Here is an 11,503-nt window from a genome sequence, read left to right on the forward strand (position 1 = left end):
TTGTGCAATTTGCTAATTAAAATAATGCTGTTTTAAGACATTCTGCTGATTAACTGATAGTAACAGAATGATCAGACGTCACAATCTCATTACTGTTTAGAACTGAGTTGACTACAACTTGAGATGGAGTATATAGACCTAGCAAGAGGTTTCAGTCTGATAAATTAATGCAAAGCTCAGTCTCAGATGCAAGGAACTAACAAAGAGTGAATGTTTTCTATCTGAAAACCAAGAGTCACAAAGACCAGATTAAAACAGTATTTTAAAACCTTAAACACATATAAATAAAGGTGAAATAATGTAAGAAGCATTTGAATTTCTAAGATAAGCAAATGAGCATCTGCTACAAACAATACTACTCACTGGCTTACTGAACAGGGAGGGCAATGCTCTATTTTCAGTTTAAATAATCAAAACAAATATGTGAAGTTATAGAAATATTTAAAATAAAATTAATAAGTTTCCAATTTTATACAGTTTCCTTAATTTACTTTTGGACATTTTGTTTCCTAATAAAACTTATTAAATTCAGTAGTCCTTAACCCATTAAGACTGATTTTTTTTATCAGAACATCTATGTAGCATAAACAAAAAGTTCAATACAGTGGTACCTCGGGTTAAGAACTTAATTCGTTCCGGAGGTCCGTTCTTAACCTGAAACTGTTCTTAACCTGAAGAACCACTTTAGCTAATGGGGCCTCCCGCTGCCGCTGCACGATTTCTGTTCTCATTCTGAAGCTAAGTTCTTAACCCGAGGTACTATTTCTGGGTTAGCGGAGTCTGTAACCTGAGGTACCACTGTACAGTCAAACCTCAGTTGTGAATGCAATCTGTTCCGGAAGCTCGTTTGGCTTCCGAAATGTTTGACAACCGAGGCACAGCGTTGGACGTTCGGCTTCCGAAAAAGTTTGAAAACCAGAACGCTTCTGAGTTTTCTGTGTTCTGGAGCCGAAACGTACCAAAAGAGGTGTTTGGGAACCGAGGTTTGACTACAATCTCTAAAATCCTAGCCTTATTTAATTATGAAAGATAAAGTTTGGCGTTTTTATAAGAATGGTTTCACACCTGGTTTCATTCAAGTAAATGGTCATGCCTGAAAGTCATTTGACCCTTTCATGTGTTGTTTAGTCACTTAATTTATCTTATTTATTTAGGCTTCAATGTACAGAACTTTGTAATGATTTCACACGACAGTAAGAGCAATAAAGCTTTGCTTCTAGAAAGCATTCTTTTAAAAAAAGCGCGCACACCCTTCAAGGGGATGAAATACCCAAGTTCTGTAGGTGTGGAGGAAAGCATGAAAACTGCACCACTGTTTGGTTTGTGTGTGTTATAATGGGGAACAGAAAGGAAATGCGAAGCGGCCCAAAATGCTATAGTCAAGCCTTTAAAAGTGTCACATGATTTGGGAATGTGACTTTTGTCTAGTCGCTTTCTTCATTGCACTGAAAAGGACTAACCTCTTCCCTATTCTGGATTTCCTTTTATGCTTTCAATGAGAGATATCCTGAGCAAACTGTAATGCCCTTCTTATCTTTGCTTTCTTACTAAGCTAAATCCCTTTTGCATTTTAAATGGGATTTTGTTCTCAAGAAAGCATCCTGTTTAAATGGATCATCCAGCTAATACCAAGATACACTAGATTGAGGGGAAACCTTCATTGCTCAGTTATCCCACATAGAATGATTTGTTTCATTCACCAAACTGTATTAGGTCTTTAGACAAAGACATCATGTAGAAATAGTAAAAATTCAGGCAATTACAACTGCATTTATTATAATCACTTTGCCACAGGAAATTTGGTTTTGGTTGCTTCTTAGCTTTGGGCAGAGGTAGCCAATGCAATGCGACAAGAAGTTTCAGGTTTTAGTTTTCTCCACCTCAGGGTCTCCAGTGGGCAGAGTCCGGGGACCAGAATCAAAGGGGCAGGCTATTTTTTGCTTGGCTTCTTGAGACCTTTTGCTATTTTCATCATGCTGTGACCAGACAGTTGGGCTCTTCTGGCCTGCCAGAAGCTGTCCCATCCCATAATTGTGTGCCACCAGGTTTTGCCAGGCTAGGTAGCACCCCTCAGTTTCCAGGATCCACATTCTGATTCAGATCTTATCCTCAAAAGACTTGTAAACCTGCCATCTGGGAGGCAGATAAGTCCCTTTCAGTATAATAGAAGACAATGCCAATGATTAAGGTCAACAGTGGTTAATTATCAATTGGATGGACAAACACATGGAACAGTTACTCTTTGTTCATTGCCTGGCTCACTGATGAGCCTTTCAGAATACAGAATACAGGAATGGAGCTCATGTGAGAAATTAAAGAACCACTTTAGAGAACGACATTAGTTAGATCTCCTTTAGATGAATCCTTGATTTCAAGCAGAACCATTTCAGGAAAAGGAGGGGATCTATAAATAAGATAAATAAGGGCTAGAGGAGAAGTAACATGAGGAAAATTGGAAGAAAAATAATTCTTCCACCTTAGCACCTTAGAGACCAACTAAGTTTGTTATTGGTATGAGCTTTCGTGTGTTCCTGCTCAGTTGGGCCTCCCATTTGTATCATGGCAATAGTAATACTGGCCTACCTTGCCAGGTTGTTGGAAAAAGTACAAGAGGATAATGTATTTGAATCCTTTAGAACATTTGAAAATGCCATAGAAATGCTGTGTTATTATGATTTTATTTATTTGGGAGGTTATACATTGCCCGTTGAACTGAAATAACTAATCACTGCTAAAAATAAATTATCCTTAAAAGAAAACAGAAATTACCAAACAGCCAAGAAAGATTACCAAAGGAAATAAACAATAGATGGAGCAGAATACACTAAAATGGGGATTTTTAAGTGGCTCAGCTGGACACCTGCAAAATTCTGCATGAGAAAATGGCCCAACAAAACTCCCCTGGTGTATTTCTCTAGGAAGGGTATGAGTGTCCCTGCCGAGAAACTGCCCCAGTTTTATATGGGGAATGTGGTTTGATAGTGCATTATAGCTTCTGTGATCATTTTATTTTCCCCTACTGCCTTGTTGACTAATGAAAATGCAATGTCCCAAATTTGTGGCTGATTTATTTCAGTGCAGTTCTGCCAAGGATCACTCAAAGGCAGTTCACAAAATCTGGTCTGATTCATACCTACCTTCATGATAATAAATAGTCATGATGACAGGTTTGATCATGTTCTGTGGCTGAATGCATTTTTGGCAGGTTGCCTCTTCAGTCTTAAGGAATGAGCTTCTAGGTGCCCTATGGGAACAAGGAATTTGCCAGCTCATAAGCAGGCAGGCAAGAGAAAGGAGTGGCACAAACTAAAACAAAAATTCCTTCCTTTAGGACATGCTATGGATCTGAGGTATGCTGGAGACCTGGAAGGTTTTTTAAAATCCAAGCTCTCACAGGCTTTAATGGCACCACAGCTTTCTGTGGCTTATTCTGTTGCACTGCATATAGGCATGTATGCTTAAACAAAATGGGAGAAAAACTAAGTTGATTGTAATGCATTATGCAGGTCACCAAATATGCTGCAGACAATTCTGAGAAAAAACTGATTTCAAAAGGCTGCCAATTCTGCACTCACAGAAAGTGCTGCAACATTTAGAAAGAAGTGGATTCTGCATGGCTCCTCCAGTACTCTGCACAGTAGATTATAGATTATAGTCATATATGCAGTCATAAAATGCACTGCAAAAAAGAGGGCTTGAGCTTCATTTTTTAAATAAAAAAGTAAACATTGCCCTTTATAAGGCCAAAAAACAGCACTCTAGTTAAACGCCTATCATTGATACAAGCACTAAGCCCCTTTTTGCAGTGCATTTTATAACTCCTATGGTCTAAACCACTGAGCCCAGGGCTTGCCAATCAGAAGGTTGGTGGTTCAAATCCTCATGACAGGGTGAGCTTCCATTGCTCGGTCCCTGCTCCTGCCAACCTAGCAGTTCAAAAGCATGTCAAAGTGCAAGTAGATAAATAGGTACCACTCCGGCGGGAAGGTAAACGGCGTTTCCGTGCGCTGCTCTGGTTTCCCCAGAAGCAGCTTAGTCATGCTGGCCACATGACCCGGAAAAACTGTCTGCAGACAAATGTCGGCTTCCTCAGCCAGCAAAGCGAGATGAGCGCCACAACCCCAGAGTCGTTCGCGACTGGACTTAACTGTCAGGGGTCCCTTTACCTTTACTTTATGACTCCTGTATCTTCACAACAGCCTTGTCAGACAGAGAGTTGGTGACTGGTCCAAGAAAGTCAACAACAACAATGATGAGTTAAGGTGGTTTTAAATGAGAAGCTTACACCCAACATTTCTCTGGTGAAAATAGGGACATTCCATTCAACAACAACAACAACAACAACAACTATAATAATATTTTTATTATTTATATCCTGCCCATCTGACTCGATTGCCCTAGCCACTCGGAGCGGCTTCCATCATATATTAAAATATTATTAAACATGAAACAACTTCCCTCTCCAGGGCTGCCTTCAGATGTCCTCTAAAGGTTGTATAGTTACTTATCTCCTTGTGGGGGTCACATAACTCCATACCCTCCAACATTTCTCAGGTGAAAATAGGGACATCTTTAGGAAAAGTGGGACATTCCGGGATCAAATCAGAAAATGGGACGGCTTCTGTAAATCTGGGTCTGTTCCTGGAAAATAGCGACACTTGGCAGGGTGTGTGAGATGCTCAGAGTTTATTGTTCTTGATCAAAGTTGGCAAGATGTTTTTTGTTTGTGTTTTGCTGGGAGCGGTAAAACTCCACATGCTCAGAGTATTTTTTGTAGACTACAGAAGTTTATGTCATAGTAAGTTTGTTAGTCTTTAAGATACCACAACACTTATTTTCTGGTGCCTTATTTCATGACTTCATTTTGGGGAAATGGGGGCCGCGTTTTGCAAGCTACACCAAGGGGCCTAATCACCTTTAATCTTGCCTTGTGCACACCATTTTGGCACGACCTGTTCCAGCAGACACCGCCCTGAATCCCTGAATGTCTTGTCTAGGGAGTGCTCCATTTCCAATGCTAAATAAAGTTAGCAACACCTCCCAACATTAATTTTTGGCAGCTACAGTACATATCTATCCTACCCCTCTCCTTTGCTATAAAGTCTCTTTTTGTAATCCTGAGGGTTGCATGGAATGGACGTGTTTAGGCTGCTTTCGACTGAAATGTCTTTTTTATTACTTGTTCCCGATAATTGTTTGCCGGTCCAAGGCAACTCAGTAAATACAACAATGAATTTAGGGAAGTGAAACTGTTTATTAATTCTTACTGTCATCATTTCATCTGGCAGTTACGCAGCACAATAGGAAAGAAGGCTTGCTCAATTCCAGTGAAAGAACGTTTATTAGGACAGGTTCAAGTGTGCCAGAGGAAGTATGGCAGCTTCCTAAGGTCAGGAAGCACAAGAAAACCAATCACCTGTCATCTGGAACATTGTCCTCTCTGCAAATGGTGGTGTGGATTTCAGATTAAGAAGATCTTTATTGGGTTAAGGAGGCTAAAATACAGGTTATTCCCCCACCATCACCTCAAAAAAGTAAAAAAACACAGCACCCTAAAATGCCTTTGTAAGGCTGCTGGGGGGGAAACAAGATTTCTCAGCAGTTGCCGAAGTCCCCAGCCTAAAGAATTGCAAAGTGAAATTTCTTTTTGTGTGTGTGTGTGTGTGTAATGCTTTTTATTGATTTCATTAGATTTTACAAGTATTCCATTCATCTTCAAAGCAACACAAGATACACAAAATACATTTAAAAAATCATGAACAAACACCCATACTTAATGAAAAAGTTTCAACACTATATGTCTTCATGATCTTAAATCTAGATTAGTTAGTCTTTTACTTTTTAAAGGTGACTTCCGTCTACCTCAATGTGGGTCTTCCCCCCTTTCTCCCCCCTTTTTACAGCATCCTTTATCACCTTTACTTCTTCATAATTCATTATAATTAATTCTTCATAAATGATATCCCCAAAGCTTTTAATTTTTGTGTCCTCCACCTGCTTGTACCTCCAGCATAAGTTTGAATTTGTTTTGTACATTTTTGCCAATTTGCTGGGGGTCATATACCACCTGTAATACATTTTCACGAAATTTTCCTTTAATGTGCAAACTTGAGATCTTTAGTCCACAATTTCCCCCATGCATCTGAGTGCTATAACCGAAGTCCTTTGACCATTTAATCATTGCTTCTTTAACCTCTTCCTCCTTTACCTCCCAATCTAGCAGGAGTCTATACCTTTTCAATAGCAATTTCCTTTTGTTTTGTATTAGATCTTTTTCCAGCCTTGATGTTTCCATCTCAAACCTTCTTCTTTTATCTAATTTAAATATTTCATTTATTTGGTGATACTGCAACCAAATAATGTCTGACTTCTTCAAACTTAACTTCAATTGGTTTTCTTCTTCTTCCAATATTTCTCTATAGGTTGCCCAATATTTCCCCATATTTTTCCTTTTTACTGAAGTAGCCTCTAGGGGGGATACCCACCAAGGTGCTTTTCGTGCTAATAATTTTTTCTACTTATCCCACAATGTGTATAATGATTTCCTTATTATGTGGTTCAAAAAACTCCTGTGTACTTTAACTTTTTCATATCCCAAATAAGCATGCCACCCAAATGATGTCCCATCCCTCCGTAAGTCTGTGTTCTGCATTGTTATCAACTCTTTTATCCAACATAGGCAGGATGCTTCATAATAAAGTTTCAAATCTGGTAGTGCAAAGCCCCCTCTTTCCTTAATGTCTATTAGTAAAGGTAAAGGTACCCCTGACAGTTAAGTCCAGTCGTGGACGACTCTGGGGTTGCGGCGCTCATCTCACTTTATAGGCCGAGGGAGCTGGCATACAGCCTCCGGGTCATGTGGCCAGCATGACTAAGCTGCTTCTGGCGAACCAGAGCAGCGCATGGAAACACAGTTTACCTTCCCACTGGAGTGGTACCTATTTATCTACTTGCACTTGACGTGCTTTTGAACTGCTAGGTGGGCAGGAGCTGGGACCGAACAACGGTAGCTCACCCCGTCGCGGGGATTTGAACTGCTGACCTTCTGATCGCAAGCCCTAGGCTCAGTGGTTTAGACCACAGCGCCACCTGCATCCCTTCCCAATTTATTAGGTATAGCCAAAGGAAGGGAAACGGATACAATTCTCTCCAAAAATTTTGGTATGCTTTCTTGTGGATTTTCTGTAGTTATTATTAGGTCATCTGTGAAAGCTTTTAACTTATAAGATTTGTTCCCCAGTGTTATTCTACAGCTCTCTGATATTTCATTGTTTATGATCAATTTAGTGTTTTGGTTTTGAAGAAGGTTTCCCCTAGGCCCATTGTCTCTAGAGTTCTAAGAATGAAAGAGCAAAGTGAAATTTCTTACTGCTAAGGTAGGACATAAAAAACTAATCTATTTTAAGAGTGAGCATGTTTTATGAACGTAGTCACTGATGTGTAAACTTGGAGATATTTTACTCCCACTAGTGTGAATGTAATATGTTAGATTGTATGCACACTCCCAAAAATGCAGTAGGCCCCAAGACATGGAAATTTCACTGTATTTCTGCATGTAGCTTTACAGTGGGTGGCATTGTGGTCTAAACCACTGAGCCTCTTGGGCTTGCCAATCAGAAGGTCGGCGGTTCAAATCCCCACAGGGTGAGGTCCCATTACTCTGTCCTAGCTCCTGCCAACCTAGCAGTTCAAAAGCACGCCAGTGTAAGTAGATAAATAGGTACCGCTGTGGAGGGAAGGTAAACGGTGTTTCCGTGTCCTCTGGCTTCTGTCATGGTGCCCTGTTGTGTCAGAAGCGGTTTAGTCCTGCTGGCCACATGACCCAGAAAGCTGTCTGTGGACAAACACCAACTCCCTTGGCCTGAAAAGTAAGATGAGTGCCACAACCCCATAGTTGCCTTTGACTGGTCCTTTACCTTTACCTTTACAGTGGAAGAACAGAATTAAGCCTTCTAGTTTCTGAGGAAGCAGATGAAGTAGTAGTTGGGGCTGTCTCAGGGTGGCCAGGTAAAAGTGGGATTATGGAGATGGGACAAGCAAGTTGGGACAGGATCAAGTAGGTGAGTAACTATCACTAGGTTCGCCACAGTGAATGGAGGGTATATTGGAATATCTCTGGCTATGTCCTGGGTTTCCTTGAAGCAGTACAATGAGCTTGGAAGCAAGGGTTGTGCAGGTTGGGAAAATGCAAAGTGTACATCATCATCTATGGGATAACAGGCCCATTGAGGGGTACCTAGATGAATAAGCATAGGGCAAGAATAGGCTGAAGGCTGCGTTTGTCTCTGGGTTATAGGGTGTACTTCGGATTATTCCCTTTTGAGTTACTGTGCTGATGTGAATTTATGCTAAGGCCACTCTGTCCACTTACATTAAAGTGTCAGTTAGGTACAACCCAAGCGGGACACGGGTGGCGCTGTGGGTTAAACCACAGAGCCTAGGGCTTGCTGATCAGAAGGTCAGTGGTTTGAATCCCTGCGACAGAATGAGCTCCCGTTGCTCGGTCCCTGCTCCTGCCAACCTAGCAGTTCAAAAGCACACAGGGCAAGTAGATAAATAGGTACCACTCTGGCGGGAAGGTAAATGGCGTTTCCATGCGGTGCTCTGGTTCACCAGAAGCTGCTTAGTCATGCTGGCCACATGACCCGGAAGCTGTATGCCAGCTCCCTCGGCCAATAGAGCGAGATGAGCGCCTAACCCGAGTCGTCCGCAACTGGACCTAATGGTCAGGGGTCCCTTTACCTTTACCTAGGTAAAATCCAGAAAACATGGGTGGCCAATGCTGATTTGATCCTCTTCTTTATTCTCTGTCATTTTTCCTTGTTGTACCAAGGATTTCTGCTCATTTGGATCATCAGAACCGAAAACACCACTCTAAATAAATCCTGCTGTAACCATCTCCTTTTGACTGAGTGTTATGTTCATTCTGGAAGGATGTAGGCAACACACTGCCGTTTCTACAGCACATAATCTGCTCATCCAAGACAAGAAGAGGCTTGTAAAGAATGTTAATAATTTGTGAGAAGATACAAGAAAAACCGCTCTCATACTGTATTGTTTTCCTTTGCCTGTTCCTTATTAATGCCACTGAAGTCCAAATCAAACCCCCAAACAGATTGAACTGAAAACAGAGACAAATAGATGCCTGATGGACAAAGGTGTTAGGAAGATTACAGAGAGCCTCATTAAACAGAATTAAAAGAGGAAATGGCAGGAAACCCTTGACTCAGGGAAGTCACAAGGAGCTTTAAGCTTTAAAGTCTGGTGGACAAGTGAAATGAGTCCTGAATTATCTACGCCATAGTTAAGTTTATCAGTACAGTGTATATGAGGGGAATATGAAGTTGACCACATTTGTGGGTGCAGTAAGATATAACAGACTTATAGTGCATTAGGGGTAGGGAGTAGAATTGGGCTGGAAGGTCACCTCATCTCCTCCACCCTTCCAAGGCCACTGCGGTCAGTCACCTGCTTGTCACCATAACATCAAGGGACCCAAAGCCAAAGGAAACGATGAGTTTCGGAGGTGTTCCAAGAGCACTCTCTCTTCTCTCCTTCCTTTCTCTGCAGTCTGACTTGAATGCAAGCTGGACTACAGAAGATCAAAAGGTGCTGGTAACCAGTCAATTAGCTGCTGGGCACTGACTACTAATCCTACTGCAGATGGCTGGTTTCCCTCAGGAAACTCCTGGGTTTTGGCATGGATCAGCTTTGCTCAGGAGTTCCTTTGCTCAAACTCCTGGTGGGCCTAAATTGGCCCTATGCCTGCTATATATTATGTCTACTCAGAAGTAAGTCCCATTGACTTCAGTGAAACTTAATCCCAGGTAAATGGGTCTTAAGGGAGAAGCTATTACTGGAATTTCTATTACTTTGACCTGTCGCAGGCAAAAGACTCAAGGGGGGGGAATAGTAATTAGGAATATTGCAAGGTGATAAAATATGAGAATGGGAACCTTTCAGCAATGTTTCTGTTAAATAAAACCAGCCTTTAGGTAAACAGGCAAGTATTCCATGGAGATGGGTGAATGGACTAACGGAAGAGGGACACAATGCTTCATCCCTCCCTAGTTTCCATGCTAGACATGGAAGTCAGAAAATATGTCCCCCACAACCAGAATGGATCCCTCCTTCTCTGCGAGCCCATTTGGCAAAAATCATTTTTTGCTATTATTATTATTATTGTTGTTGTTGTTAGTAGTAGTAGTGGTAGTAACTTTTTCTTGCCCAGGACAATCCAAAGCAACTTATAACCACCAACCAACCAGCCAGACACAGATACAAGAAGAAAGAGAAATACATTTAAAAAATCACTCTCTCTCCTCATTTCACTTCCCTCCTCAACTCCATATTGCTTGCAACAAAAATGTCTCAAATTGACTGTAATTGACCTGTATGAAAGACTCTACAATTTGAAAATACTTTTGTTGCCTGTGAAAAACATACAGACCCTCCAAGTGTTCCTTTTTTCCAGTCCTTAGGACACCCCTATTTTCTGCGGAGGAAGATTGGAGGGTATGAACATATTTTTAAAATCCCACCACTTCTAAAAGACCACAGACAGCTTAAGGCAGGGGTCGGGAATTTTTTTTAGCCGCAGGCTGGTCCACTGTCCCTCAGACCTTGTGGTGGACCAGAGAAGCTGCTGGAAGAAAAGGCGAAGGTGGCAAGTAGTCCTCCTCCCCACCCCCAGCAACTGCTGCTGTTGCCGCTGCTGCTTCTTATGGGTAGCCACAGGGAGCTCGTCCACTCTGCTCTCTTGCCCACAGCAGCACCAGGGCGGCAGCGGCGGAGGGAAGATGAGCGGCGTGAAAAGGCTGGCTCCGGAGAGGGGCTACTTAAAATGGTGCTCAGCCAGCTCAACCCAGCCCCCTTCCTCCTCTAGGCAGGGCAGGGAGAAGCCAGGAGGAGGGAGGGAGGAGGCAGCACCTCGGTGGTATGTGTGGGGGGAATGGCACAAAAAAAAAAATGGTGGTGCAGAGAAAAAATGAACAGAATCACCAAGCCGATCCATGGACCATCCTCAGGCCAGATCCTTAAGGCAATTGGGCCTGATCCGGCCCATGGGCCTTAGTTTGCCAACCCCTGGTTTAAGGCCTGGTTATAGAGGGTGACAAAGGAAAGTATTTCGCTGATGCTTAAAGGCTTAAAGCTACATAATGATGGTGCCAGATGAGCCTCCCCAGGAAGAGAATTCATTTCTTGTAACTATAACCATTCTGCATAAGTCTCAATTTCCAAGCCCTTTATCCTCTTTGCTTACCCTCCTCTTCACACCTTCCAGCCTGTAAATATCCTCCTTAAATTGTGGTGTCCAGAACTGGACACAGAACTCCAGGTGTGACCAAGGCAGAACAGAGTGGAACTATTACTTCCCTTGATCTGGACGCGAGGCTGCGAACTGACTTAAGAAGATATTCAGTGATTGAAGAAGGAAAGAATATAAGAAAGGAATAAAAGATTGAAGGGCCAAGTCACCTACTCAGAAGACTGAGTAGAACTA

Source organism: Podarcis gaigeae (assembly GCF_964106915.1).
Source record: "Podarcis gaigeae genome assembly, chromosome: 1".
Classification (NCBI taxonomy): domain Eukaryota; kingdom Metazoa; phylum Chordata; class Lepidosauria; order Squamata; family Lacertidae; genus Podarcis; species Podarcis gaigeae.